Source organism: Mustelus asterias, chromosome 22, assembly GCF_964213995.1.
Source record: "Mustelus asterias chromosome 22, sMusAst1.hap1.1, whole genome shotgun sequence".
In the NCBI taxonomy this organism is placed as follows: domain Eukaryota; kingdom Metazoa; phylum Chordata; class Chondrichthyes; order Carcharhiniformes; family Triakidae; genus Mustelus; species Mustelus asterias.
This window is the reverse complement of record NC_135822.1, coordinates 75,807,245-75,834,878: the sequence shown is the minus strand read 5'-3', so window position 1 is coordinate 75,834,878 and position 27,634 is coordinate 75,807,245. Positions and strand designations below refer to the sequence as shown.

Genomic DNA, 27,634 nt, shown 5'->3' with positions numbered 1-27,634 from the left:
AGAGGGTCAGTCCTTTAGATTAAATGTGAAAAGGAGACCGTCTCTATTTTGGATTTAGTGACCACAATTCGGTGTCTTTTGTTATTGCAATGGAGAGGGATAGGGCCGTACGGCAGGGCAAAGTTTATAATTGGGGGAGGGGTAATTATAATGCGATTAGGCAAGAATTAGGGAGCATAAGATGGGAACAGAAACTGTCAGGGAAAGGCACAATTGAAAAGTGGAGCTTGTTCAAGGAACAAATACTGCGTGTCCTTGATAGGTATGTCCCTGTCAGGCAGGGAGGAAATGGCCGAGTGAGGGAACCATGGTTCACAAAAGAGGTTGAATGTCTTGTCAAGAGGAAGAAGGAAGTGTATGTAAGCATGAGAAAACAAGGTTCATTTGGGTCCATTGAGGGTTACAAGTTAGCAAGGAATGAGCTGAAAAAAGGGTTTAGGAGAGCTAGGAGGGGACATGAGAAGTCCTTGGTGGGTCGGATCAAGGAAAATCCCAAGGCTTTTTACTCTTATGTGAGGAATAAAAGAATGACCAGGGTGAGGTTAGGGCCGGTCAAGGACAGTAGTGGGAACTTGTGCATAATACAGCATAGAACATAGAACAGTACAGGACAGAACAGGCCCTTCGGCCCATGATGTTGTGCCGAGCTTTATCTGAAACCAAGATCAAGCTATCCCACTCCCTACCATCCTGGCGTGCTCCATGTGCCTATCCAATAACTGCTTAAATGTTCCTAAAGTGTCTGACTCCACTATCACTGCAGGCAGTCCATTCCACATGTCAACCACTCTCTGAGTAAAGAACCTACCTCTGATATCCTTCCTATATCTCCCACCACGAACCCTATAGTTATGCCCCCTTGTAATAGCTCCATCCACCCGAGGAAATAGTCTTTGAACGTTCACCCTATCTATCCCCTTCATCATTTTATAAACCTCTATTAAGTCTCCCCTCAACCTCCTCCGCTCCAGAGAGAACAGCCCTAGCTCCCTCAACCTTTCCTCATAAGACCTACCCTCCAAACCAGGCAGCATCCTGGTAAATCTCCTCTGCACTCTTTCCAGCGCTTCCACATCTTTCTTATAGTGAGGTGACCAGAACTGCACACAATATTTCAAATGTGGTTTCACCAAGGTCCTGTACAGTTGCAGCATAACCCCGCGGCTCTTAAACTCAAACCCCCTGTTAATAAAAGCTAACACACTATAGGCCTTCTTCACAGCTCTATCCACTTGAGTGGCAACCATCAGAGATATGTGGATATGGACCCAAAGATCTCTCTGTTCCTCCACAGTCTTCAGAACCCTACCTTTGACCTTGTAATCCACATTTAAATTTGTCCTACCAAAATGAATCACCTCACATTTATCAGGGTTAAACTCCATCTGCCATTTTTCAGCCCAGCTTTGCATCCTATCTATGTCTCTTTGCAGTCTACAACAGCCCTCCACCTCATCCACTACTCCACCAATCTTGGTGTCATCAGCAAAATTTACTGATCCACCCTTCAGCCCCCTCCTCTAGGTCATTAATAAAAATCACAAAGAGCAGAGGACCAAGCACTGATCCCTGTGGCACTCCGCTAGCAACCTGCCTCCAGTCTGAAAATTTTCCATCCACCACCACCCTCTGTCTTCGATCAGATAGCCAGCTACCGATCCAATCGGCCAACTTTCCCTCTATCCCACACCTCCTCACTTTCATCATAAGCCGACCATGGGGGACCTTATCAAACGCCTTACTAAAATCCAAGTATATGACATCAACTGCCCTACCTTCATCAACACACTTAGTTACATCCTCAAAAAATTCTATCAAATTTGTGAGACACGACTTGCCCTTCACGAATCCGTGCTGACTATCCCAGATTAATCCGCATCTTTCTAAATGGTCGTAAATCCCATCCCTAAGGACCTTTTCCATCAATTTACCAACCACCGAAGTAAGACTAACCGGCCTATAATTACCAGGGTCATTTCTATTCCCTTTCTTAAACAGAGGAACAACATGCCACTCTCCAGTCCTCTGGCACTATCCCCGTGTGGCTTTTGCTACCAAATAAACCTGTTGGACTTTAACCTGGTGTTGTTAAACTTCTTACTGTGTTTACCCCAGTCCAACGCCGGCATCTCCACATCATGACTATCCCCGTGGACAGTGAGGACCCAAAGATCAAAGCCAAAGGCTCTGCAATCTCATCCCTTGCCTCCCAAAGAATCCTAGGATATATTTCATCAGGCCCAGGGGACTTGTCGACCTTCAGTTTATTCAAAACTGCTCGTACATCCTCCCTCCGAACATCTACTTCCTCCAGCCTATTAGCCTGTAACGCCTTCTCTTCCTCAGAAACATGGCCCCTCTCCTTGGTGAACACTGAAGAAAAGTATTCATTCTTCACCCCTCCTATCTCTACTGACTCCATACACAAGTTCCCACTACTGTCCTTGACCGGCCCTAACCTCACCCTGGTCATTCATTTATTCCTCACATAAGAGTAAAAAGCCTTGGGGTCAGTACTGAGGGAGTCCCGCACTGTCAGAGCGTCAGTCCTGAGGGATGTCCAAGGTAGGTTCTTTACTCAGAGAGTGGTTGGGGTGTGGAATGGACTGCCTGCTGTGATAGTGGAGTCGGACACTTTAGGAACTTTCAAGCGGTTATTGGATAGGCACATGGAGCACACTAGAATGATAGGGAGTGGGATAGCTTGATCTTGGTTTTGGAAAAGATTCGGCACAACATTGTGGGCCAAAGGGCCTGGACTGTGCTGTACTGTTCTATGTTCTATGTATAACACTGGGGTACAGTACTGGTGGGGATGGGTCTGTCTCTGTATAACATCGGGGTACAGTACTGGTGGGGGTGGGTCCATCGCTGCATAACACTGGGGTACAGTACTGGTGGGGACGGGTCTGTCCCTGTATAACACTGGGGTACAGTACTGGTGGGGACGGGTCTGTCACTGTATAACATTGGGGTACAGTCCTGGTGGGGATGGATCTGTCACTGTGTAACACTGGGGTACAGTACTGGTGGGGAATGGTCTGTCACTGTATAACACTGGGGTACAGTACTGGTGGGGACGGACCTGTCAGTGTATAACACTGGGGTACAGTACTGTAGGTGAAGGACCTGTCACTGTGTAACACTGGGGTACAGTACTGGTGGGGACGGACCTGTCATTGTGTAACACTGGGGTACAGTACTTGTGGGGACGGGTCTGTCACTGTATAACACTGGGGTACAGTACTGGTGGGGACGGGTCTGTCACTGTATAACACTGGGGGACAGTACTGGTGGGGGTGGGTCCATCGCTGCATAACACTGGGGTACAGTACTGGTGGGGATGGGTCTGTCTCTGTATAACACCGGGGTACAGTACTGGTGGGGATGGGTCTGTCTCTGTATAACACCGGGGTACAGTACTGGTGGGGATGGGTCTGTCACTGTACGACACTGGGGAACAGTACTGGTGGGGGTGGGTCCATCGCTGCATAACGCTGGGGTACAGTACTGGTGGGGACGGGTCTGTCCCTGTATAACACTGGGGTACAGTACTGGTGAGGACGGATCTGTCACTGTATAACACTGGGGTACAGTACTGGTGGGGACGGGGTCTGTCACTGTGTAACACTGGGGTACAGTACTGGTGGGGACGGACCTGTCACTGTGTAACACTGGGGTACAGTACTGGTGGGGACGGACCTGTCACTGTGTAACACTGGGGTACAGTACTGGTGGGGACGGACCTGTCACTGTGTAACACTGGGGTACAGTACTTGTGGGGACGGGTCTGTCACTGTATAACACTGGGGTACAGTACTGGTGGGGATGGATCTGCCACTGTTTAACACTGGGGTACAGTACTGGTGGGGATGGGACTCTCACTGTACAACACTGGGGCACAGCACTGGTGGGGACGGGTCTGTCATTGTATAACACTGGGGTACAGTACTGGTGGGGACGGGTCTGTCGCTGTATAACACTGGGGTACAGTACTGGTGGGGACGGGTCTGTCACTGTATAACACTGGGGTACAGTACTGGTGGGGACGGGTCTGTCGCAGTATAACACTGGGGTACAGCACTGGTGGGGACGGGTCTGTCGCAGTATAACACTGGGGTACAGTACTGGTGGGGAATGGTCTGTCGCTGTATAACACTGGGGTACAGTACTGGTGGGGAAGTCTGTCACTGTATAACACTGGGGTACAGTACTGGTGGGGAATGGTCTGTCGCTGTATAACACTGGGGTACAGTACTGGTGGTGAATGGCCTGTCACTGTATAACACTGGGGGACAGTACTGGTGGGGACGGGTCTGTCACTGTGTAACACTGGGGTACAGTACTGGTGGGGACGGGTCTGTCACTGTATAACACTGGGGTACAGTACTGGTGGGGACGGGTCTGTCACTGTATAACACTGGGGTACAGTACTGGTGGGGACGGGTCTGTCACTGTATAACACTGGGGTACAGTACTGGTGGGGATGGGTCTGTCACTGTATAACACTGGGGTACAGTACTGGTGGGAACAGGTCTGTCACTGTATAACACTGGGGCACAGTACTGGTGGGGACGGGTCTGTCGCTGTATAACACTGGGGTACCGTACTGGTGGGGACGGGTCTGTCGCTGTATAACACTGGGGTACAGTACTGGTGGGGACGGGTCTGTCACTGTATAACACTGGGGTACAGTACTGGTGGGGAGGGGTCTGTCACTGTATAACACTGGGGTACAGTACTGGTGGGGATGGGTCTGTCACTGTATAACACTGGGGTACAGTACTGGTGGGGACGGGTCTGTCACTGTATAACACTGGGGTACAGTACTGGTGGGGACGGGTCTGTCACTGTATAACACTGGGGTACAGTACTGCTGGGGACGGGTCTGTCGCTGTGTAACACTGGGGTACAGTACTGGTGGGGACGGGTCTGTCACTGTATAACACTGGGGTACAGTACTGGTGGGGACAGGTCTGTCACTGTATAACACTGGGGTACAGTACTGGTGGGGACAGGTCTGTCACTGTATAACACTGGGGTACAGTACTGGTGGGGACAGGCCTGTCGCTGTATAACACTGGGGTACAGTACTGGTGGGGACGGGTCTGTCACAGTATAACACTGGGGTACAGTACTGATGGGGACAGGTCTGTCACTGTATAACACTGGGGTACAGTACTGGTGGGGACGGGTCTGTCACTGTATAACACTGGGGTACAGTACTGGTGGGGACGGGTCTGTCACTGTATAACACTGGGGTACAGTACTGGTGGGGACGGGTCTGTCACTGTATAACACTGGAGTACAGTACTGGTGGGGACGGGTCTGTCACTGTATAACACTGGGGTACAGTACTGGTGGGGACGGGTCTGTCACTGTATAACACTGGGGTACAGTACTGGTGGGGACAGGTCTGTCGCTGTATAACACTGGGGTACAGTACTGGTGGGGACGGGTCTGTCACTGTATAACACTGGGGTACAGTACTGGTGGGGACAGGTCTGTCACTGTATAACACTGGGGTACAGTACTGGTGGGGACGGGTCTGTCACTGTATAACACTGGGGTACAGTACTGGTGGGGACGGGTCTGTCACTGTATAACACTGGGGTACAGTACTGGTGGGGACGGGTCTGTCACTGTATAACACTGGGGTACAGTACTGGTGGGGACGGGTCTGTCACTGTATAACACTGGGGTACAGTACTGGTGGGGACGGGTCTGTCACTGTATAACACTGGGGTACAGTACTGGTGGGGACGGGTCTGTCACTGTATAACACTGGGGTACAGTACTGGTGGGGACAGGTCTGTCACTGTATAACACTGGGGTACAGTACTGGTGGGGACAGGTCTGTCACTGTATAACACTGGGGTACAGTACTGGTGGGGACAGGTCTGTCGCTGTATAACACTGGGGTACAGTACTGGTGGGGACGGGTCTGTCACTGTATAACACTGGGGTACAGTACTGGTGGGGACAGGTCTGTCACTGTATAACACTGGGGTACAGTACTGGTGGGGACGGGTCTGTCACTGTATAACACTGGGGTACAGTACTGGTGGGGACGGGTCTGTCACTGTATAACACTGGGGTACAGTACTGGTGGGGACGGGTCTGTCACTGTATAACACTGGGGTACAGTACTGGTGGGGACGGGTCTATCACTGTATAACACTGGGGTACAGTACTGGTGGGGACGGGTCTGTCACTGTGTAACACTGGGGTACAGTACTGGTGGGGACGGGTCTGTCACTGTATAACACTGGGGTACAGTACTGGTGGGGACGGGTCTGTCACTGTGTAACACTGGGGTACAGTACTGGTGGGGACGGGTCTGTCACTGTATAACACTGGGGTACAGTACTGGTGGGGACGGGTCTGTCACTGTATAACACTGGGGTACAGTACTGGTGGGGACGGGTCTATCACTGTATAACACTGGGGTACAGTACTGGTGGGGACGGGTCTGTCACTGTGTAACACTGGGGTACAGTACTGGTGGGGACGGGTCTGTCACTGTATAACACTGGGGTACAGTACTGGTGGGGACGGGTCTGTCACTGTGTAACACTGGGGTACAGTACTGGTGGGGATGGGTCTGTCACTGTATAACACTGGGGTACAGTACTGGTGGGGACGGGTCTGTCACTGTGTAACACTGGGGTACAGTACTGGTGGGGACGGGTCTGTCACTGTATAACACTGGGGTACAGTACTGGTGGGGACGGGTCTGTCACTGTGTAACACTGGGGTACAGTACTGGTGGGGACGGGTCTGTCACTGTATAACACTGGGGTACAGTACTGGTGGGGACGGGTCTGTCACTGTATAACACTGGGGTACAGTACTGGTGGGGACGGGTCTATCACTGTATAACACTGGGGTACAGTACTGGTGGGGACGGGTCTGTCACTGTGTAACACTGGGGTACAGTACTGGTGGGGACGGGTCTGTCACTGTATAACACTGGGGTACAGTACTGGTGGGGACGGGTCTGTCACTGTGTAACACTGGGGTACAGTACTGGTGGGGACGGACCTGTCACTGTATAACACTGGGGTACAGTACTGGTGGGGACGGACCTGTCACTGTGTAACACTGGGGTACAGTACTTGTGGGGACGGGTCTGTCACTGTATAACACTGGGGTACAGTACTGGTGGGGATGGATCTGCCACTGTTTAACACTGGGGTACAGTACTGGTGGGGATGGGACTCTCACTGTACAACACTGGGGCACAGCACTGGTGGGGACGGGTCTGTCATTGTATAACACTGGGGTACAGTACTGGTGGGGACGGGTCTGTCACTGTATAACACTGGGGTACAGTACTGGTGGGGACGGGTCTGTCGCAGTATAACACTGGGGTACAGCACTGGTGGGGACGGGTCTGTCGCAGTATAACACTGGGGTACAGTACTGGTGGGGAATGGTCTGTCGCTGTATAACACTGGGGTACAGTACTGGTGGGGAAGTCTGTCACTGTATAACACTGGGGTACAGTACTGGTGGGGAATGGTCTGTCGCTGTATAACACTGGGGTACAGTACTGGTGGTGAATGGCCTGTCACTGTATAACACTGGGGGACAGTACTGGTGGGGACGGGTCTGTCACTGTGTAACACTGGGGTACAGTACTGGTGGGGACGGGTCTGTCACTGTATAACACTGGGGTACAGTACTGGTGGGGACGGGTCTGTCACTGTATAACACTGGGGTACAGTACTGGTGGGGACGGGTCTGTCACTGTATAACACTGGGGTACAGTACTGGTGGGGATGGGTCTGTCACTGTATAACACTGGGGTACAGTACTGGTGGGAACAGGTCTGTCACTGTATAACACTGGGGCACAGTACTGGTGGGGACGGGTCTGTCGCTGTATAACACTGGGGTACCGTACTGGTGGGGACGGGTCTGTCGCTGTATAACACTGGGGTACAGTACTGGTGGGGACGGGTCTGTCACTGTATAACACTGGGGTACAGTACTGGTGGGGAGGGGTCTGTCACTGTATAACACTGGGGTACAGTACTGGTGGGGATGGGTCTGTCACTGTATAACACTGGGGTACAGTACTGGTGGGGACGGGTCTGTCACTGTATAACACTGGGGTACAGTACTGGTGGGGACGGGTCTGTCACTGTATAACACTGGGGTACAGTACTGCTGGGGACGGGTCTGTCGCTGTGTAACACTGGGGTACAGTACTGGTGGGGACGGGTCTGTCACTGTATAACACTGGGGTACAGTACTGGTGGGGACAGGTCTGTCACTGTATAACACTGGGGTACAGTACTGGTGGGGACAGGTCTGTCACTGTATAACACTGGGGTACAGTACTGGTGGGGACAGGCCTGTCGCTGTATAACACTGGGGTACAGTACTGGTGGGGACGGGTCTGTCACAGTATAACACTGGGGTACAGTACTGATGGGGACAGGTCTGTCACTGTATAACACTGGGGTACAGTACTGGTGGGGACGGGTCTGTCACTGTATAACACTGGGGTACAGTACTGGTGGGGACGGGTCTGTCACTGTATAACACTGGGGTACAGTACTGGTGGGGACGGGTCTGTCACTGTATAACACTGGAGTACAGTACTGGTGGGGACGGGTCTGTCACTGTATAACACTGGGGTACAGTACTGGTGGGGACGGGTCTGTCACTGTATAACACTGGGGTACAGTACTGGTGGGGACAGGTCTGTCGCTGTATAACACTGGGGTACAGTACTGGTGGGGACGGGTCTGTCACTGTATAACACTGGGGTACAGTACTGGTGGGGACAGGTCTGTCACTGTATAACACTGGGGTACAGTACTGGTGGGGACGGGTCTGTCACTGTATAACACTGGGGTACAGTACTGGTGGGGACGGGTCTGTCACTGTATAACACTGGGGTACAGTACTGGTGGGGACGGGTCTGTCACTGTATAACACTGGGGTACAGTACTGGTGGGGACGGGTCTGTCACTGTATAACACTGGGGTACAGTACTGGTGGGGACGGGTCTGTCACTGTATAACACTGGGGTACAGTACTGGTGGGGACGGGTCTGTCACTGTATAACACTGGGGTACAGTACTGGTGGGGACGGGTCTGTCACTGTATAACACTGGGGTACAGTACTGGTGGGGACAGGTCTGTCACTGTATAACACTGGGGTACAGTACTGGTGGGGACAGGTCTGTCGCTGTATAACACTGGGGTACAGTACTGGTGGGGACGGGTCTGTCACTGTATAACACTGGGGTACAGTACTGGTGGGGACAGGTCTGTCACTGTATAACACTGGGGTACAGTACTGGTGGGGACGGGTCTGTCACTGTATAACACTGGGGTACAGTACTGGTGGGGACGGGTCTGTCACTGTATAACACTGGGGTACAGTACTGGTGGGGACGGGTCTGTCACTGTATAACACTGGGGTACAGTACTGGTGGGGACGGGTCTATCACTGTATAACACTGGGGTACAGTACTGGTGGGGACGGGTCTGTCACTGTGTAACACTGGGGTACAGTACTGGTGGGGACGGGTCTGTCACTGTATAACACTGGGGTACAGTACTGGTGGGGACGGGTCTGTCACTGTGTAACACTGGGGTACAGTACTGGTGGGGACGGGTCTGTCACTGTATAACACTGGGGTACAGTACTGGTGGGGACGGGTCTGTCACTGTATAACACTCGGGTACAGTACTGGTGGGGACGGGTCTATCACTGTATAACACTGGGGTACAGTACTGGTGGGGACGGGTCTGTCACTGTGTAACACTGGGGTACAGTACTGGTGGGGACGGGTCTGTCACTGTATAACACTGGGGTACAGTACTGGTGGGGACGGGTCTGTCACTGTGTAACACTGGGGTACAGTACTGGTGGGGATGGGTCTGTCACTGTATAACACTGGGGTACAGTACTGGTGGGGACGGGTCTGTCACTGTGTAACACTGGGGTACAGTACTGGTGGGGACGGGTCTGTCACTGTATAACACTGGGGTACAGTACTGGTGGGGACGGGTCTGTCACTGTGTAACACTGGGGTACAGTACTGGTGGGGACGGGTCTGTCACTGTATAACACTGGGGTACAGTACTGGTGGGGACGGGTCTGTCACTGTATAACACTGGGGTACAGTACTGGTGGGGACGGGTCTATCACTGTATAACACTGGGGTACAGTACTGGTGGGGACGGGTCTGTCACTGTGTAACACTGGGGTACAGTACTGGTGGGGACGGGTCTGTCACTGTATAACACTGGGGTACAGTACTGGTGGGGACGGGTCTGTCACTGTGTAACACTGGGGTACAGTACTGGTGGGGACGGGTCTGTCACTGTATAACACTGGGGTACAGTACTGGTGGGGACGGGTCTGTCACTGTATAACACTGGGGTACAGTACTGGTCTGGCATCAGCATGTTTGCTCTGACACATTGCAATAAAGTATTAATCAGTTAGTGCTGGCCAGCTGCCTGATTTCCTGTTCGTCTGACAAACACCTTCTCCTTGCCCAGTTATCACTCCGTAACAGTGGTTTTAAAGCTTCTACAAACTGGACACTTGAAGAACTTTGCTCTTTCCAGCTTCATTCAGCCCTGTCGCACATTGCAAAGTGATTCACAGGCATCGACTCAGAGTGAAACAACTCACTGCTGTGTTGTGGGTGACAGCCCAGTCAGTTGGCAGATCGCCAGATCCCACAGACATGGCCACGAGGCGAATGGATGCTTTTCCTCTTTGCAGCAATGTCGGTTGTGGGATAATTATATACATTCTGGAGACTTTGTCACCTAATGTAAGCCAAGACTCCCAGTGCAGCACAGAACGAGTGCCGCACAGTGTTTCCAAATGGGCCTTACACCAAGGCCCTGTCTGCTCTTTCAGGAGAATGTAAAAGATCCCACAGCCCCACTGGAAGATTCCTGTCTCCAGGTCAATATTCATCCTTCAAACAGCATCGCTTGGACAGATTATCTGTTCATTGTAATGTCTCTGTTTATGGGATCTTGCTGTGCACCAGCTGACTGCAGCATTTCTTACATTGTAACAGAGATTACAGTATGAAAATTATTCATTGGCTGCAAAATTTTTCGGAATACGTTTTACTGTCAGAAGGTATTGCGAAAAAGCAAGTCTCGTTTGTAACATTTGTCTATATTTGCCATGGCTTCACCCCTGGGTCTGAAAGTGTCACATCGCCTGCACTGGCCCTTGTTCATACACCCACCCTTCACCTCTTCCCCAGTGGGGAGACCGCTCTGTCTGCCCAGGAAACAGTGCCTTGATTATCAGTATAATAACTCCAGGAGTCAGCTCACGGCGCCAGAGATCTGGGTTCAATTCCCGGCTTGGGTCACTGTCTGTGCGGAGTCTGCACATTCTCCCTGTGTCTGCGTGGGTTTCCTCCGGGTGCCCCGGTTTCCTCCCCCAGTCCAAAAGACGTGCTAGTTAGGTGGATTGGCCATGCTAAATTTTCCCTCAGTGTACCCGAACAGGCACCGGAGTGTGGCAACTAGGGGATTTTCACAGTAACTTCATTGCAGCGTTAATGTAAGCCTACTTGTGACACTAATAAACAAAATAACATCTAATAATATAAAGAAACAGTGCTTTGTTGCACAAACTAAAGCAAAAACCACAAGCCCATGGTGAACACAAACAGGTTCCAACCAGGGCGATGCAATAATGGACCCACTCAGGGGCCTGCTTTATACAGAGTTTGGTATCTGAGTTCCACCTGGTAAGTTAATTACCAATCACCTGGGAGCTTGTATTCTCCACGTCCGACAGGGAAGTCAATCAGTAATTCCCCCATGCAAGTCCTGGGGATTATCACACTCATCAACAGCTTCCATGGAGAAAGAGGTTTCAAAGTTTATTTATTAGTGTCATAGGTAGGCTGAAGTTAGTGTGAAATTCCCCTAGTCGCCACACTCCGGTGCCTGTTCGGGAACACTGAGGGAGAATTTAGCACGGCCAATCCACCCTAACCAGCACATCGTTTGGACTGTGGGAGGAAACTGGAGCACCCGGAGGAAACCCACGCAGACACAGGGAGAACGTGCAGACTCCACACAGACAGTAACCCGAGCCGAGAATCGAACCTGGGTCCCTGGCGCTGTGAAGCAGCAGCGCTAACCACTGTGCTACCGTGCCGCCCAATTCGACTTGATGCAATGGGTCTGCTGGGAGTTGGAACTGAGTGTGTGCAGTGCCCATGCCAAGCGCCCTGAACTATTTCCATAACAACATACCTGCAAGTGCAATACCAAGAGATAAAATCACCAGCTTCACAGTTGGAATGAAAAGCTTGGCAGCAGGTTGGGAATTGTCCAAGGTTGAAAAGACTTCTTTGGAAAGAAGCCCTTTGCCACCTGCATTGTATTTATTAACTGCACCCATCTGAGCAATGTATTTATTGAGGCAAAGCATCAACAGTCCCTCACTGGAAAGGCATCCAGGGTCCATTAAAGTCTCGCACAGCAGGTCCAGCCCTGGTTAGATACAAGATAAAGCTCCCTCTACACAGGGAAGGGCAGCACTGCACAGCACAGTACACGAGGGAAGCTCAACTTAAAGCCTACCTTGCAATCACTGAAGTGGAAACTGGTTGTTGTAAAGTGTAAAATGAAATAAGGCAACGATTAGGGAGAAGGTAGATGTCTGATCTGAAACTGAAGACAGCAGAGTGTGGCGCGTCAGACGGGAACCGAGCTCGAATAGGGACTGGAGAGATGGTGAAACTACATCAATCTCACTTACACATCTACATGCTGTCCCCGAGTGAAAATGCTGCTGAAAGCCAGCTCCACCTCTCCACAATCTCTCTCCACACCTCCTGGTTCTGATTGTGAGGAAGCTTATCCAACATCCAGACTCAATGAGCAAAGGTTTCTTTTTGACTAGGTAGTGGGAAGACTGAAGCAATTGCCTTTATCCTGAGCACAAACTCCATTTATTAACCACCAACACCACCCATCACCCTGGCAACAGTCTCAGCCTGAATCAGAGAGTTGACAGAATCACTGGATTTATAAACCATCTCCCGTGCCATGACTATTCCCACTGTCCATTCCAACCTATCCTGACTCCACTCCGTACTCACCCCTCCTGTTGCTGAATCTCCATCTGTTCTCTTGTTCCCTCCAGATTTGAATATTGCAACTTTCTACCTGAGCCTGTGCTTCATAAATTTGAGCTCAAACTCACACCGGGTCCTGTTGACTCATCACCCCGACCTTCACTGACCTGGATTCACTCCTGGATAAAAGTATCCGCGATTCTGCTCCTACATTTGGTCCTGGTTTGGCAATGCTTCCGTCTTTGAACTTTCACCCCCACATTCACATTGCCCCAGAGTTTCCCAACTCTCCCTATTATTGTAATCTTCTCCAACCTTACATCCTTATGAGATAGTCATAGAGGTTTACAGCACGGAAACAGGCCCTGCGGCCAACTTGTCCACGCTGCCCAGTTTTTACCACTAAGCTAGTCCCAATTGCCCACATTTGGCCCATATCCCTCTATACCCATCTTACCCATGTAACTGTTTAAATGCTTTTTAGAACATAGAAAAGCTACAGCACAAACAGGCCCTTCGGCCCACAAGTTGCGCCGAACATGTCTCTACCTACTAGGCTTACCTATAACCCTCTATCTTACTAACTTCCATGAACTTATCCAAAAGTCTCTGAAAAGACCCGATCGAATCCGCCTCCACCACCACTACCGGCAGCCGATTCCACGCACCCACCACCCTCTGAGTGATAAACTTACCCCTAACATCTCCTCTGTACCTACTCCCCAGCACCCTAAACATGTGACCTCTCGTAGCAACCATTTCAGCCCTGGGTAAAAGCCTCTGAGAATCCATTCTATCAATACCTCTCAACATGTTATACACCTCTATCAGGTCACCTCTCATCCTTCGCCTCTCCAAGGAGAAAAGACCGAGCTCTCTCAACCTATCCTCATAAGGCATGCCACCTAATCCAGGCAACATCCTTGTAAATCTCCTCTGCACCCTTTCTATGGCTTCCACATCCTTTCTGTAATGAGGCGACCAGAACTGGGCACAGTACTCCAGGTGGGGTCTGACCAGGGTCCTATACAGCTGCAGCATTATCTCCCGATTTATAAACTCAATTCCTCTATTGATGAAGGCCAGTATCCCATACGCCTTCTTAACCACAGCCTCTACCTGCGATGCTGCTTTGAGCGTCCTATGAACCCGGACCCCAAGATCCTTCTGATCTTCCACACTGCCAAGCGTCTTACGCTTAATATTATATTCTTTCATCCTATTCGACCTGCCAAAATGAACCACCACACACTTACCTGGGTTGAAGTCCATCTGCCACTTCTCCGGCCAGTCTTGCATCTTATCTATGTCTCCTTGCAACTGCTGACATCCCTCTACACTATCCACAACCCCACCAACCTTTGTGTCATCAGCAAACTTGCCAACCCATCCTCCACTTCCTCATCCAGGTCATTTATAAAAATCACAAAGAGCAAGGGTCCCAGAACAGATCCCTGGGGCACCCCACTGGTGACCGACCTCCATGCTGAAAAAGACCCATCTACAACCACTCTTTGCCTTCTGTGGGCAAGCCAGTTCTGAATCCACAAAGCAATGTCCCTTTGTATCCCACGCCCCTCCACTTTCTCAATAAGCCTTGCATGGGGCACCTTATCAAACGCCTTGCTGAAATCCATATAAACTACATCTACCGCTCTTCCCTCGTCTATGTGTCTAGTTACATCTTCAAAAAATTCAATTAGGCTCGTAAGGCATGATCTGCCTTGGACAAAGCCCCCCGTGCTGGCTATTTCTGATCATACTATTCCTCTCCAGATGTTCATAAATCCTGCCTCTCAGGATCTTCTCCATCAACTTACCAACCACTGAGGTTAGACTAACTGGTCTATAATTTCGGGCTATCTCTTTGCCCTTTCTTGAATAACGGAACCACATCCGCAATCCTCCAATCCTCCGGAACCTCTCCCGTCTCCATTGATGATGCAAAGATCATCGCCAGAGGCTCAGCAATCTCTTCCCTCGCCTCCCACAGTAACCTGGGGTACATCCCATCCGGTCCCGGTGATTTATCTAACTTGATGCTTTTCAAAAGCTCCAACACATCCTCTTTCCTAATGTCCACATGCTCAATCTTCTCAGTCTGCACTGAAACCACCAAGATCCTTTTCCACTGTGAATATGGAAGTAAAGTAATCATTGAGTACCTCTGCTATTTCTACCGGTTCTATACAGACTTTCCCACTGTCACATTTGATAGGTCCTACTCCTTCACATCTTATCTTCTTGCTCTTAACATACTTGTAGAATGCCTTGGGGCTTTCCTTTATCCTGTCTGCCAAGGCCTTCTCATGACCCCTTCTTGCTCTTCTAATTTCCCTCTTAAGTTCCTTCCTACTAGTCATTACTCTTCTAGATTTCTAACATTACCTAGCTCCCTGAACCTTTTGTAGGCTTTTCTTTTCTTCTTGACTAAATTCATTACAGCTTTCGTGCACCATGGTTCCTGTGACCTACCATAACTCCCCTGTCTCACTAGAACGTTGCCGTGCAGAGCTCCAGACAAATTTTCATTGAAAATTTGCCACATTTCTTCTGTACATTTCCCTGAGAAAACCGCCTTCCAATTTATGCCTCTAATTTCCTGCCTAATAGCCTCATAATTGCCCTTACTCCAAATAAACACTTTCCTAGCCTGACTAATCCTATCTCTCTCCAATGCTAATGTAAAGGAGAGAGAGTCATAGAGGTTTCCAGCATGGAAACAGGTCCTACGACTCAACTTGTCCATGCCGCCCTTTTTTTAAACCTCTAAGCTAATCCCAATTGCCTGCATTTGGCCCATATCTCTCTATACCCATTGTGTCCATGTAACTATCTAAATGCTTTTTAAAAGATAAAATTGTACCCGCCTCTACTACTGCCTCTGGCACCTTGTTCTAGACACTCACCACCCTGTGTGTGAAACAATTGCCCCTCTGGACACTTTTATTTCTCTCCCCTCTCACCTTAAACCTATGCCCTCTAGTTTTAGACTCCCCTACCTTTGGGAAAGGATATGATCACTATCCCCAAAATGCTCTCCCACTGATAGATCTGACACCTGCCCAGGTTCATTCCCTAATACCAAATCAAGTGCAGCCTCTCCTCTTGTAGGCTTATCCACACACTGTGTCAGGAAGCTCTCCTGAACACACCTAACAAACTCCTCTCCATCTAAACCCCTTACCCTAGGGATATTCCAATCGATATTTGGGAAATTAAAATCTCCCCTCACGACCACTCTGTTATTATCACATCTCTCCAGGATCTGCTTCCCAATCTGCCCCTCCACATCCCTGCTACTATTGGGCGGCCTATAGAAAACACCCAGTAAAGTTATTGACCCCTTCCTGTTGCAAACCTCCACCCACAGAGATTCCGTAGACAATCCCTCTGTGGCGTCCATCTTTTCTACAGCCGTGACACTATCCCTGATCAACAGTGCCACTTCCCCCACTTCTTTTGCCTCCTTCCCTGTCCCTCCTGAAACATCTGAAACCCGGCACTTGAAGTAAACAGTCCTGTCCCTGAGATAACCAAGTCTCTGTAATGGCCACCACATCACACTTCCAAGTAGTGATCCACGCTCTGAGCTCATCCATTTTATTCACTACACTCCTTGCGTTAAAATAGACACGTCTCAACCCTTCGGTCTGAGAGCTCCACTTCCCCTTCACCTGCCTATCCTCCCTCTCACACTGTCAACAAGCCCCTTTTATTTTTAAGCTAACCTCCTCTCTCCCAGTCACCTCATTTTGATTCCCACCCCCCAACCATTCTAGTTTAAACACTCCCCAGTAGCCTTAGCAAACCTTCCCGCCAGGATATTGGTCCCCCTGGGATTTAAGTGAAACCCGTCCTTTTTGTACAGGTCGCACCTGCCCCTAAAGAGGTCCCAATGATCCAGGAACCTGAATCCCTGACCCCTGCTCCAATCCCTCAGCCACGCATTTATCCTCCACCTTATTCCGTTCCTTCCCTCACTGTCTCGTGGCACAGGCAGCAATCCCGAGATTACTACCTTTGTGTTCCTTCTTCTTAACTCCCTACCTAATTTCCTATATTCTCTTTTCATAACCCCTTCCCCTTTCCTGCCTATGTCAGTGGTACCAGTATGCACCACGACCTCTGGCTTCTCTCCTTCCCACTTCAGGATTTCTTGGACCCTGTCGGAAACATCCCTGATCCCGGCACCAGGGAGACAAACCACCATCCGCGTTTCTCGACTTCCTCCACAAAAACGCCTGTCTGACCCCCTCACTGTAGAGTCCCCGATCACCACTGCCTTCCTCCTCCTTTCCTTACCCTTCTGTGCTACAAGGCCGGACTCCGCGCCGGAGACACGACCACTGCTGCTTCCACCAGGTGGGCTGTCGACCCCAACAGTACTCAAACAAGAGTAGTTATTTTTAAGGGGCACAACCACTGGGGCACTCTCTACCACCTGACTTTTCCCTTTCCTGACTGTGACCCACTTGCCTGCTTCTTGTGGCCCCGGTGTGACCACCTGCCTATAACTCCTATCTATCACCTCCTCGTTTTCCCTGACCAGACGAAGGTCATTGAGCTGCAGCTCCAGTTCCCTAACTCGGTCCCTTAGGAGCTGCAGCTCGATGCACCCAGCGCAGATATGCACTTCTGGGAGGCTCGGAGACTCCACGACCTCCCACATCCGGCACTGAGAACAGCAAACTGGTTTCACATTCATAATGCCCCTTTTCCTCAGATTCCACAGGGAAAGAACTAAGATTTAAAAGTTGAAAGCAAAAAAAAAATTTTTTTTTCTTTCTTTAAACCTACCCTCCCTCTGCCCGTTTCCTCCTAAGCCCGTTGAGCCAAAGCCCTTCAGCTCTCACTCTGCTACCTGCTCACTCCGCTGCCCGCTACAACGCTGCCCGCTGAATAGTGCGGCCTGTCTTTTAAAACCTCACGCGCTAAATGACCCCTTCCCAGGTCACCCCGCGGCCTCCTTCCACTTTTACCATTAAAAATAATAAACTTTTAAAAACAAAAACCCCGCTAAAAATCAGATACAGCAAGTAAAACTCTTACCAGTAAAAAGCTCCCTCCACAAGTCGCTCCTCTCAGCTTGCTCCGCTCGAAACAAAGGGTTTTTTAAAAGACAAAATTGAACCCGCCTCTACTACTGCCTCTGGCAGCTTGTTCCAGACACTCACCATCCTGTGTGTGAAAAAATTGCCCCTCTGGACTCTCTATCACTCCCCTTGGCAATCCTCCAATTCTGGCGCCTTACACATCCCTGATTTTAACTGCCCTGTAAGAAGTCTCACAACACCAGGTTAAAGTCCAACAGGTTCATTTGGTACCAAAAGCCACTAGCTTTCAGAGCGCTCGCTGCTCCTTCGTCAGGTTAAGTGTCACTTACCTGATGAAGAAGCAGCGCTCCAAAAGCTAGTGGCTTTTGCTACCAAATAAACCTGTTGGACTTGAACCTGGTGTTGTGAGACTTCTGACTGTGTTCACCCCAGTCCAACGCCGGCATCTCCACATCATTTTAACTGCCCTGCCATTGGTGGCTCTGTCTTCAACTTCCTGGGTCCTAACCTCTGGAACTGATTCCCTAAAAGTCCGCACCTCTCTCCTTAAAATCCAAACCCTTTGGCCAACGACTTGTTCACCGGTCTGAAAACCTCCTTCCCTGAATTGGTGTGAATTTTATCATCTGATATCACAGTTGCGGGATGTTTGGAGATTCTGTGGGAGTTGCCACAAGTCCGATAATCAGGAGTTGAACAATGTTAGACCTGAACCAGAGAGATCCTAAGGCACAGAGGTTTCATTACTACCTCAGAAACTGCAGCTTCCGAAGCCACTTCAGCACTTGATTGCCAGGGAAGATGCATTCACAATGTGGCCAAATAGATGATCAGTTTGTAAATAATTCTCTTACACCTGATGGCTGGTGGTAAAATCAAGTCAGGTCTGGGTCAGTCACACAACACAGGGAAATGGCAAAGCACGGCAGAACATGGCCAAGAATAATCATAGGTTAATTCAATAAAGGTACATATGTGCCGACACATTCTGACAGCATGGCAACTGAAGGTGGAAGAGACCTGGTTCCTTTAGCACCATACCCCAATATTATAATGACAGACCCGTCCCCACCAGTACTGTACCCCAGTGTTATACAGTGACAGACCCGTCCCCACCAGTACTGTACCCTAATATTATAATGACAGACCCGTCCCCACCAGTACTGTACCCTAGTGTTACACAGAGACAGACCCGTCCCCACCAGTACTGTACCCCAATATTATAATGACAGACCCGTCCCCACCAGTACTGTACCCTAGTGTTACACAGAGACAGACCCGTCCCCACCAGTACTGTACCCCAGTGTTATACAGAGACAGACCCGTCCCCACCAGTACTGTACCCTAGTGTTACACAGAGACAGACCCGTCCCCACCAGTACTGTACCCTAGTGTTACACAGAGACAGACCCGTCCCCACCAGTACTGTACCCTAGTGTTATACAGTGACAGACCCGTCCCCACCAGTACTGTACCCCAATATTATAATGACAGACCCGTCCCCACCAGTACTGTACCCCAGTGTTATACAGTGACAGACCCGTCCCCACCAGTACTGTACCCTAGTGTTACACAGAGACAGACCCGTCCCCACCAGTACTGTACCCCAGTGTTATACAGTGACAGACCCGTCCCCACCAATACTGTACCCCAGTGTTATACAGTGACAGACCCGTCCCGACCAGTACTGTACCCCAGTGTTACACAGTGACAGACCCATCCCCACCAGTACTGTACCCCAGTGTTATACAGTGACAGACCCATCCCCACCAGTACTGTACCCCAGTGTTATACAGTGACAGACCCATCCCCGCCAGTTGGAGTGGACTCAACTCCACTTACCCGCCCGCTCACCATAATCCTTAATTCCTTCACTGTTCAAAAATGTATCTATCATTGTCTTAGAAACATTCAATGAGGTCGCCTCAACTGTTTCACTGGGCAGGGAATTCCACAGATTCACAACCCTTTGTGTGAAGAAGTTCCTCCTCAACTCAGTCCTAAATCTGCTCCCCCTTATTTTTAGGCCATGCCCCCTAGTTCTAGTTTCACCTGCCAGTGGAAACAACTTCCCTGCTTCTATCTTATCGATTCCCTTCATAATCTTATATGTTTCTATAAGATCTCCCCTCATTCTTCTGAATTCCAATGAGTATAGCCCCAGTCTACTCAGTTTCTCCTCATAAGCCAACCCTCTCGACTCCGGAATCAACCTGGTGAATCTCCTCTGCACCCCCTCCAGTGCCAGTGCTCAAAACGTTGGCTCTGTTCTGTCTCCACAGATGCTGTCAGACCTGCTGAGATTTTCCACCATTTTCTGGGTTTTTTTGGGACTGATAATCCCTGGATTTTGGTTTGGGTTGCAACGGTCGCATGCTTTCCCCTTGCGATCTGCTTTGTGCCCAGAAGCACGCTGCAGATTCCAGGGGCTGACTGAGGTGTGACGTTAGGGCTGTGGAGAGAACAGGGCACGGGACAGTTCGAAGAGCTCCGGAGAGCCACAGCATGGTGACATGCCAGGGGGTGGTCATTCAGCCCATTACGTCAGTGTTGTTTCTTTGCAGGAGTTGTTCACCTGGTGCCACTCCCCCCCGTCACCCTGCACATTCTTCCCTTTCAGAGAACATTCCAATTGCCTCCTGAATGCCTGGATTAAAGCTGCCTCCATCACACTCAGACAGTACATTCTACATCCTGACTGCATAACGAAAGGTTTTCCTCAGGTCGCCATTGCTGCTTTTCCCAGTCGGTGTCCTCTGGTACTCCATTTCTCTCGTAATGTGCACGCATCGGACAGTATGTGATTGGTGAAGGTCTGCCCAGTGTCCATCACAATAACACCCACTATAGAAAGGCAGTGATTAGGGTGTTGACAGAGACTTGGAAATTGGGATGCAAGCCTTCAGATAACAACAGGCCAGAGAATGACTGCAAACGATAACCTTCAGTAACCTTGACAAAAGAACAAAACATCTTATCCATTCACAACAGAAAACAAATGTCACTCCTGCGTTATGTGCAGCCCACAGCACGGGGAGAGTAAATCTCCCCCGACACTGTCCCCCATCAAACACCCCCAGGACAGGTACAGCACGGGGAGAGTAAATCTCCCCCGACACTGTCCCCCATCAAACACCCCCAGGACAGGTACAGCACGGGGAGAGTAAATCTCCCCCGACACTGTCCCCCATCAAACACCCCCAGGACAGGTACAGCACGGGGAGAGTAAATCTCCCCCAACACTGTCCCCCATCAAACACCCCCAGGACAGGTACAGCACGGGGAGAGTAAATCTCCCCCGACACTGTCCCCCATCAAACACCCCCAGGACAGGTACAGCACGGGGAGAGTAAATCTCCCCCGACACTGTCCCCCATCAAACACCCCCAGGACAGGTACAGCACGGGGAGAGTAAATCTCCCCCGACACTGTCCCCCATCAAACACCCCCAGGACAGGTACAGCACGGGGAGAGTAAATCTCCCCCTACACTGTCCCCCATCAAACACCCCCAGGACAGGTACAGCACGGGGAGAGTAAATCTCCCCCTACACTGTCCCCCATCAAACACCCCCAGGACAGGTACAGCACGGGGAGAGTAAATCTCCCCCTACACTGTCCCCCATCAAACATAAGAACATAAGAACATAAGAAATAGGAGCAGGAGTAGGCCATCTAGCCCCTCGAGCCTGCCCCGCCATTCAATAAGATCATGGCTGATCTGACGTGGATCAGTACCACTTACCCGCCTGATCCCCATAACCCTTAATTCCCTTACCGCTCAGGAATCCATCCATCCGCGCTTTAAACATATTCAGCGAGGTAGCCTCCACCACCTCAGTGGGCAGAGAATTCCAGAGATTCACCACCCTCTGGGAGAAGAAGTTCCTCCTCAACTCTGTCTTAAACCGACCCCCCTTTATTTTGAGGCTGTGTCCTCTAGTTTTAACTTCCTTACTAAGTGGAAAGAATCTCTCCGCCTCCACCCTATCCAGCCCCCGCATTATCTTATAAGTCTCCATAAAATCCCCCCTCATCCTTCTAAACTCCAACGAGTACAAACCCAATCTCCTCAGCCTCTCCTCATAATCCAAACCCCTCATCTCCGGTATCAACCTGGTGAACCTTCTCTGCACTCCCTCCAATGCCAATATATCCTTCCTCATATAAGGGGACCAATACTGCACACAGTATTCCAGCTGCGGCCTCACCAATGCCCTGTACAGGTGCATCAAGACATCCCTGCTTTTATATTCTATCCCCCTCGCAATATAGGCCAACATCCCATTTGCCTTCTTGATCACCTGTTGTACCTGCAGACTGGGCTTTTGCGCACGGGGTTAGATACAGAGTAAAGCTCCCTCTACACTGTCCCCATCAAACACCCCCAGGACAGGTACAGCACGGGGAGAGTAAATCTCCCCCTACACTGTCCCCCATCAAACACCCCCAGGACAGGTACAGCACGGGGAGAGTAAATCTCCCCCTACACTGTCCCCATCAAACATTCCCAGGACAGGTACAGCACAGGGTTAGATACAGAGTCAAGCTCCCTCTACACTGTCCCCATCAAACACTCCCAGGACAGGTACAGCACGGGGTTAGATACAGAGTAAAGCTCCCTCTACACTGTCCCCCATCAAACACTCCCAGGACAGGTACAGCACGGGGTTAGATACAGAGTAAAGCTCCCTCTACACTGTCCCCATCAAACACTCCCAGGACAGGTACAGCACGGGGTTAGATACAGAGTAAAGCTCCCTCCACACTGTCCCCCATCAAACACTCCCAGGACAGGTACAGCACGGGGTTAGATACAGAGTAAAGCTCCCTCTACACTGTCCCCCATCAAACACTCCCAAGACAGGTACAGCACGGGGTTAGATACAGAGTAAAGCTCCCTCTACACTGTCCCCATCAAACACTTCCAGGACAGCGACAATAGGGATGACATGCATAGTATCTCTGTGGATACACCGTGTGGGACACGGTGGACAGAGTATCCTTCGTCGTCCAGTACTTCCCCAGAGTGGAGAAGCTACGGCATCTCCTCAGAGCCTTCAACATGTCATTGATGAAGACGAACATCTCGCCAAGGCCATCCCCACACCCCCACTTCTTGCCTTCAAACAACCGCACAACCTCAAACAGACCATTGTCCACAGCAAACTACCCAGCCTTCAGGAGAACAGTGACCACAACACCACACAACCCTGCCACAGCAACCTCTGCAAGACCTGCCGGATCATCGACACGGATGCCATCATCTCATGTGAGAACACCATCCACCAGGTACACGGTACCTACTCTTGCAACTCGGCCAACGTTGTCTACCTGATACGCTGCAGGAAAGGATGTCCCGAGGCATGGTACATTGGGGAAACCATGCAGACGCTACGACAATGGGTGAATAAACACCGCTCGACAATCACCAGGCAAGACTGTTCTCTTCCTGTCGGGGAGCACTTCAGCGGTCACGGGCATTCAGCCTCTGATCTTCGGGTAAGCATTCTCCAAGGCAGTCTTCACGACACACGACAACGCAGAGTCGCTGAGCAGAAACTGATAGCCAAGTTCCGCACACATGAGGACGGCCTCAACTGGGATCTTGTGTTTATGTCACACTATCAGTAACCCCCACAGCTTGCCTCCTGGACTTGCAGAATCTCACTGGCTGTCCTGTCTGGAGACAATACATATCTCTTTAACCTGTGCTTAATGCTCCCTCCACTCACATTGTCTGTATCTCTAAGACCTGGTTGGCTGTAGAGATTTGCATTCTAATCAGTATTCTGTAACTTGATTTTGTGTCTCTGTATGCCCTGTTTGAGAGCAGATATCCACTCCATCTGACGAAGGAGCAGCGCTCCGAAAGCTAATGGCATTTGCTACCAAATAAACCTGTTGGACTTTAACCTGGTGTTGTTAAAACTCTTACGGTACATTTAGGAGCAGGAGTCGGCCATTCTCTTGGCTCCTCGAGTCTGCTCTGCCATTCAATAAGCTCGTGGCTGATCTGTTTGGAACCTCAATGCCAGTCTCTCATCTGCGCTCCCCATAACCCTCAACTCCTGTTTCTATCAACAATCTGGAAACTCTACCCTGCGTATATTCAACAGCATACTGCTCCTGGGGAAGTGAATTGTTCAAAGTAATGACTGCTTGAGAAAAATAAATTCTCATTTATCTTAAAAATAGCGTCTTATTCTTAAACTGTGTCTCCTGGTCCAAGTTTCCCCGACAAGTGGAAACTTCCTTCCAGTGTTTTACCCGATTAAATCTCCTCATCTTATATTTATACATGTTACCTTATATTTAGATATATATGTTATCTTTTATGTATATTATCTTATAATTTTATATGTGTTATTTCTACTTATATATATATATATATCTGTGATGTTTTATTTATATCTGTTATCTTATATTTTTATATTATAATTATATATTTATATTATATATGTATCTGTTATCTTATATTTTTATATTATAATTATATATTTATATTATATATGTATCTGTTATCTTATATTTTTCCATTGGGTCACGTCTCACTTTTCTAAGGCTGTCAGTATAGGGCCCAGCCTGTTCAACATTAGGATAAGCCCTTCATCCCAGGAATGAGTTGAGCGAACCTTCTCCAAACTGCTTCCAATTCAAACATATATTTCCCTCAAATAAAGAGACCAAAACTCCACGCAGCTTTCCAGATATGGTCCCACCAAGGCCCTGTACAGCTTCCCTTTTATATTCCATTCCCCTGGCTACAGACACCATCATCCCATTTCTCTATCAAATTGCTGAATGTACCTGCAGATTAACCTAATGATGTACCCGGACACCCAGATGCCTCTGTACCACCGACTGCCGCACGCTCTCGCCATGAACATACACTGCCATCGCTCTCCTCTGATTTCTGACAGAGCAAACAAGTGCACCTTTCCCCCGCCTCTCACTCCATCTTCAGATCAGACTTTCTGGTGCTGTCTATTGCTTTAATTCAATACTGGAAGCTGAAATTCCAATTACACGTTTCCAGGGTAACACAGAATCATTGGAAAGTGAGCTGAAAGCACAGGAAGGTGCCGGCAGGGTTGGCACTGCTGTGGCTCCCTCTGTGGCTCCCTCTCTCTGTCTTCCCCTGTATTTGCCCCTTTCTCTGGCTGACCTTTTCCCTGTATTTCTCTCAGTCGGAGGCAGCTCCAAGGGGCTGAATTTGCCACTTTCTGCTCCTAATTCCAGTCTCCCCTCTCCTGATCCTCTCCCTCTTTGCCTCAGTTTGTCCCTCTCTCTCTGCCTGATCCTTTGCCCCAGTTTATCTCTCTCTCTCTCTGATCCTTTGCCTCAGTTTGTCTCTCGCTCCCTGCCTGATCCTCTCCCCCTTTGCCCCAGTTTGTCTCTCTCTGTCTGATCCTTTGCCCGTTTGTCTCTCTCTCTCTCTCTGCCTGATCCTTTGCCCCAGTTTAGAACATAGAACATAGAAAGCCACAGCACAAACAGGCCCTTCGGCCCACAAGTTGCGCTGATCATATCCCTACCTCTAGGCCTATCTATAGCCCTCAATCCCATTAAATCCCATGTACTCATCCAGAAGTCTCTTAAAAGACCCCAACGAGTTTGCCTCCACCACCACCGACGTCAGCCGATTCCACTCACCCACCACCCTCTGAGTGAAAAACTTACCCCTGACATCTCCTCTGTACCTACCCCCCAGCACCTTAAACCTGTGTCCTCTCGTAGCAACCATTTCAGCCCTTGGAAATAGCCTCTGAGAGTCTACCCTATCCAGACCTCTCAACATCTTGTAAACCTCTATCAGGTCACCTCTCATCCTTCGTCTCTCCAGGGAGAAGAGACCAAGCTCCCTCAACCTATCCTCATAAGGCATGCCCCCCAATCCAGGCAACATCCTTGTAAATCTCCTCTGCACCCTTTCAATGGCTTCAACATCTTTCCTGTAATGAGGTGACCAGAACTGCGCGCAGTACTCCAAGTGGGGTCTAACCAGGGTCCTATAAAGCTGCAGCATTATCTCCCGACTCCTAAACTCAATCCCTCGATTAATGAAGGCCAGTACGCCGTACGCCTTCTTGACCGCATCCTCCACCTGCGAGGCCGATTTAAGAGTCCTATGGACCCGGAGTCCTATGATCCTCTCCTCCTTTGCCCCAGTTTCTCTCTCTCTCTCTGCCTGATCCTTTGCCCCAGTTTCTCACTCTCTGCCTGACCCTATGCCCCAGTTTGTCTCTCTCTCTGATCCTATGCCCCAGTTTGTCTCTCTCTCTGATCCTATGCCCCAGTTTGTCTCTCTCTCTGATCCTATGCCCCAGTTTGTCTCTCTCTCTGATCCTATGCCCCAGTTTGTCTCTCTCTCTGATCCTATGCCCCAGTTTGTCTCTCTCTCTGATCCTATGCCCCAGTTTGTCTCTCCCTGTTGTGCCAGTTTCTGCGGCCGGCTCCGCTGTGACTGGAGGCCTCGCTGCTGCAGCTGTGCCTCTGTCAGCGCAGTGTCCAGGTGGGCTGCATGGGGTACCTGTAGCTGTGTCTGTGCCGGGCCCGGCCGCTCTCCGCTGGGATTCCGCTCCCGGGGATTCCCTCTCCGCCGATACAATGTGTCAATTCCCGGCAATGTCACCGGAGCCGCGTCACCCGACCAATCACAGGCCGCCTGGCTTGTCCCGCCCCCTTAAAGGGACACTACCCCCAAACTGGGTCCCATCCATTCAGATTGGACACCTCTAAACCAGCCACCCTGGGGTGTGCTGAGTGCCCAGGCAGGAGGGCACAGGGACAGGGGTGGACCATGCAGCAACTTGCATTTCTAGCAAACTTATCAAACAAAATGTGAGGCCGGATACTGAATCCTGAAAGGCCTGGATAGAGTGGACGCGGGGAAGATGTTTCCATTGGTAGGAGAGACTAGGATCCGAGGGCACAGCCTCAGAGTAAAGGGACGGCCCTTTAGAACAGGGATGAGGAGGAATTTCTTCAGCCAGAGAGAGTGGTGAATCTGTGGAACTCTTTGCCGCAGAAGGCTGTGGAGGCCGGGTCATTGAGTGTCTTTAAGACAGAGATAGATAGGTTCTTGATTAATAAGGGGATCAGGGGTTACGGGGAAAAGGAAGGAGAATGGGGATGAGAAAAATATCAGCCCTGATTGAATGGTGGAGCTGACTTGATGGGCCGAATGGCCTAATTCTTCTTTTTATTCCTTTGTGGGACATGGGCGTCACTGGCTGGCCAGCATTTATTGCCCATCCCTAGTTTGCCCTTGTTCGGAGGGCAATTGAGGGTCAACCACATTGCTGTGGCTCTGGAGTCACATGTAGGCCAGACCGGGTAAGGACGGCAGACTTCCTTCCCTGAAGGACATTCGTGAACCAGATTGGATTTTCCGACAATCAAGATTCCTAATTCTAGATTTTTTATTGAATTCAAATTCCACCATCTGCCGTGGCGGGATTCGAACCCGGGTCCCCCAG

At 50.1% G+C, this 27,634-nt stretch overlaps 1 protein-coding gene across 3 annotated transcripts in view; it reads right to left on the bottom strand.

Moving 5' to 3' along the window:
• The window catches only part of slc39a14 (solute carrier family 39 member 14), an 86,596-nt gene extending 59,814 nt beyond the window's left edge, over positions 1-26,782 (bottom strand). For all 3 annotated transcript variants that reach the window (XM_078239683.1, XM_078239685.1, XM_078239684.1), the window contains exon 1: positions 26,686-26,782. The gene's annotated coding sequence lies outside the window, so the exon portion shown is untranslated. The remainder of the gene's footprint in view (positions 1-26,685) is intronic.
• Between the last annotated feature and the right edge of the window lie 852 nt (positions 26,783-27,634).